This window comes from Mus musculus, chromosome Y, assembly GCF_000001635.26.
Source record: "Mus musculus strain C57BL/6J chromosome Y, GRCm38.p6 C57BL/6J".
Taxonomy (NCBI): Eukaryota; Metazoa; Chordata; class Mammalia; order Rodentia; family Muridae; genus Mus; species Mus musculus.
In genome coordinates this window covers 5,320,299-5,324,084 of record NC_000087.7, presented here as the reverse complement: position 1 = coordinate 5,324,084, position 3,786 = coordinate 5,320,299, and positions in this window count along the sequence as shown.

The window sequence follows — 3,786 nt, the reverse complement described above, 5'->3', positions numbered from 1 at the left end:
GACTGAGTAAACTGCTTTAAGAAGAACCGGTGGTTGCATTTTGCTTGCTGGTTGAGTGTGACACGACAAGTGGTGCCGAAGAAACCTGGGACCTGATTCCCCCACCAAAGAGGTTCAGAACTTTCTGCAGTCAGAGTCTGTTGAGGGGATGAGTACAGTAAGTAATTTACTATCCCGGGATTGGGAATAGGCTCTCGGTAAAGAAACAATAGGGCTCTCAGTAAAGAGACAATAAGGATCTCCAGCTCTGGAGTAAATAAGGTCCTCTGGCTCTAGAGATGAGAAAGTGAAAGTAAGGGGGTAGTGAAAGTCAGAGGATAATAGGGACAGTCTATGGGTTACTTTCTTTTTCTAGCAATTTGAGTAATTTTTCTGAGGGTGTGAATGACTAGGAATGGGGCCATCATAGTCACACCCAATTTTTTCAGTGCTTGATGAGCTGCTAAGAGCGAAGGGCACAAAACTCAAAAAGCATAGGGTGGGAAAAGAGTTGCAAGGAAGTTAGTTCCTGATTCTCTCAATTAAAAGAAAGCTTTGGGAAGGAATGGGTTTTTCCTAGGGACCACTGGGGGATGCATTCCCATTACCTGGAAAACTGAGGAGCCAGTGTGGGTGCCTCAGTGGCCATTATCCTCAGAAAAATTTCAAGCGGCTAAGGAATTAGTTGAAAAACAATATATTTTGAGTCATATTCAAAATTCTGTTTCTCCATGGAATACCCCAATTTTTGTTATCAGAAAGATGTATTTTCAATTAAAAGTATCTTCCTTGAAATTTTGATCTTATTTGTGGTACAAAGGACTCATAATCTAATTTTTAAAAAGAATCATATTGCCAGGTTGTAGTGGCAAACACCTTTAATCCCAGCACTTGGGAAGCAGAGACAGTTGAATTTCTAAGTTCAAGGACAACCTGGTCTACAGAGTGAGTTCCAGGACAGCCATGGCTACACAGATAAACACTCTCTTGAAAACAGAAAGAGAGAGACAGAGTGAGAGAGAGAGAGAGAGAGAGAGAGAGAGAGAGAGAGAGAGACAGAGACAGAGACAGAGACAGAGAGAGAGAGAGATTGTATACAGAGAACACATATGAAAGGTTTTCAAACTGACTTTCATTTTCCAAGTATGGTAAGAACCCTAGAGTTAGTAACAAAGAACACAGAACACAACACATAGCAGACAAAAGTACAAAGCACACTCAAATAGAAAGAAAGGCATCAAAATAGTGAATGTGAGTACCTTTTAATGGAGCATAAACACTATCCCATTCTCCATGAGAACCCAATAAAATCCCTGTTGTCTCCAAAGACATTGAGTAGGAATTCATCCAGCATCCTTTCTCTTCTATTTGATTATCGCTGACTCAAACCTGCAAAGATCCAGGACAAATAGACTCCCTCATCCAATTGGATATGTGAGTTTCCAGGTAGTATTACAGATGATCACATACTTAGATAGCTAAAATAGAGCACATCTATTCTAGTATAGTTACGGAAGGCAGAAAGTATAAAAATCAAAGGGCTGGCTAGTTTTCCTAGTGCCTGGCAGTGTGGTTGGCAATATGTAGGTTGCTAGTCCTTGTGACACTTTCACAGGAATTGTCTAAGACTATCTGTATGTCAGATATTTATGTTACAATTCATATCAGTAGGACATTTCAATTATGAAGGAGCAAAACAAATATTTTTATGGTTGGGGCTTCACACAGCATAAGGAAGTATATATATGAAGGAACTGCAGCATTAAGAAGGTGGAGAACCACTCTCTGGAACTTTGAAAACCAAAGCATGGTGTGCCTCCCAGCCTGGCTTTGACATCAGTCTAAGATATGCTTCTTACTCTGAACTTCTTGCTACCTTTTGTTTTTTGTGATCATATGGGGATAACCTAGAAAGTATATTCAAATGCCCTAAATTAGACCATGTTCAGAATTCATTTTGTGAAGCAATGTGCTGTAGTATATTTAGGACAGAGCTGTCTTTGGGTCCAGTCGTCTTCTTTATGCCTGTGTGTGATTCAGTTTCTCTTTTTTTGTTTTTGTTTTATGTTTTTTCGAGGGAAGGTTTCTCTGTTTTGCCCTGGCTGTCATGGAATTCATTCTGGAGACCAGGCTGACCTTGAACTCATAAATTTGCCTGCCTCTGCCTCTGCCTACCAAGAGCAGGGATAAAAGGCGTGCACAACCACACCAGTCTTCTTTTTTTTTCCATTTTTTATTAGGTATTTAGCTCATTTACATTTCCAATGCTATACCAAAAGTCCCCCATACCTACCCACCCCCACTCCCTACCCACCCACTCCCCCTTTTTGGCCCTGGTGTTCCCCTGTACTGGGGCATATAAAGTTTGCCTGTCCAATGGGCCTCTCTTTCCAGTGATGGCCAACTAGGCCATCTTTTGATACATATGCAGCTAGAGTCAAGAGCTCCGGGGTACTGGTAAGTTCATAATATTGTTCCTCCTATAGGGTTTCAGATCCCTTTAGCTCCTTGGGTACTTTCTCTAGCTCCTCCATTGGGAGCCCTGTGATCCATCCATTAGCTGACTGTGAGCATCCACTTCTGTGTTTGCTATATTTATCATTCTGCTATTAACTTATTGTTCCCAAGGTGTTTATTTTTAATTTATTTTAATTTAATTTAATTTAATTTAATTTAATTTTACTTTACTTTATTTTATTTTATTTCATTTTATGAGACATTTTCTTTATTTACATTTCAAATGTTATCCCCTTCCCAGGATTCTCCTCTGAAAACCCACTATGCCATCCCTCTACTCCCTAATCAACAATGTACCCACTTCTGCTTCCCAGTCCTAGAATTCCCTTGCACTGGGGTATAGAGCCTTCTCTGGACCAGGAGCCTCACCTCTCACTGGTGTCCGGCTAGGCCATTCTCTGCTACATATGCAGCTTCAGCAATGGGCCACTCCCTGTGTACTTTTTTATTGGTCTTTTTTTAATTGGATATTTTCTTTATTTACATTTCAAATGTTGTCCGTTTTCAGTTTCCCACCCTTCCAGAAACCCTATATCCCATCCCCTCCCCACTGCTTTCATGAGGGTCTTCCTCCATCTGGATACCCATTCCCACCTCCCAGTGTGGTGGCTAGCAGGGTTACCTCTCTGTGTCCTCAACATTCTACAGCATCTTGGGGATGCTGTGGATGATGGGGAAAAGAACACTAGATTCTGAGCATTGCAGAGTACCCTCCAGTACATAAACCTCAAGCCAAATGTGGGTACAACTTCCTCAAAAATATCTTGTCCGGTTCATAGCAGCCAGTTGGCTCTTTGTGTACTTTGGACAAGATTGAGGTATCTGCTGCCTGCACAAGCTCTTCACAGTACACTATCATCTGTGCTTGGAAGTCAGGGTTGAACTCCACAGAGTTGGTGAGGATTTAAGTTGCCTGCAGGCTCAGACAGAAGACTTGCTTGCACACACCCCACACATGTGAGTTTAGCAGATTGTAGGTTAGCAATTTCATACTGTCACAATGGAGTTCTTGACAGGACTTATTTTTTTATCATTAATTTAGTTATCTATTTACATTTTAAATGGCAACTTCCTTCCCAGTTTTCCATCAACAAATCCCATTCCCAACACCCCTCTCCTCCCTTCCCTTTTGAAAAAGATTAGTTTGTGTTATTCTTCCACATCACACTCCATCACTGAGTGAAATCAGGGCAGAAACCTATGTAGGATTATAGGCAGGGTACATGGAGAAAGGTTGGTTATTGGCTTGTTTCTCAAAACAGTTTTCTCAGCTTTTCTACTTACAAAAAT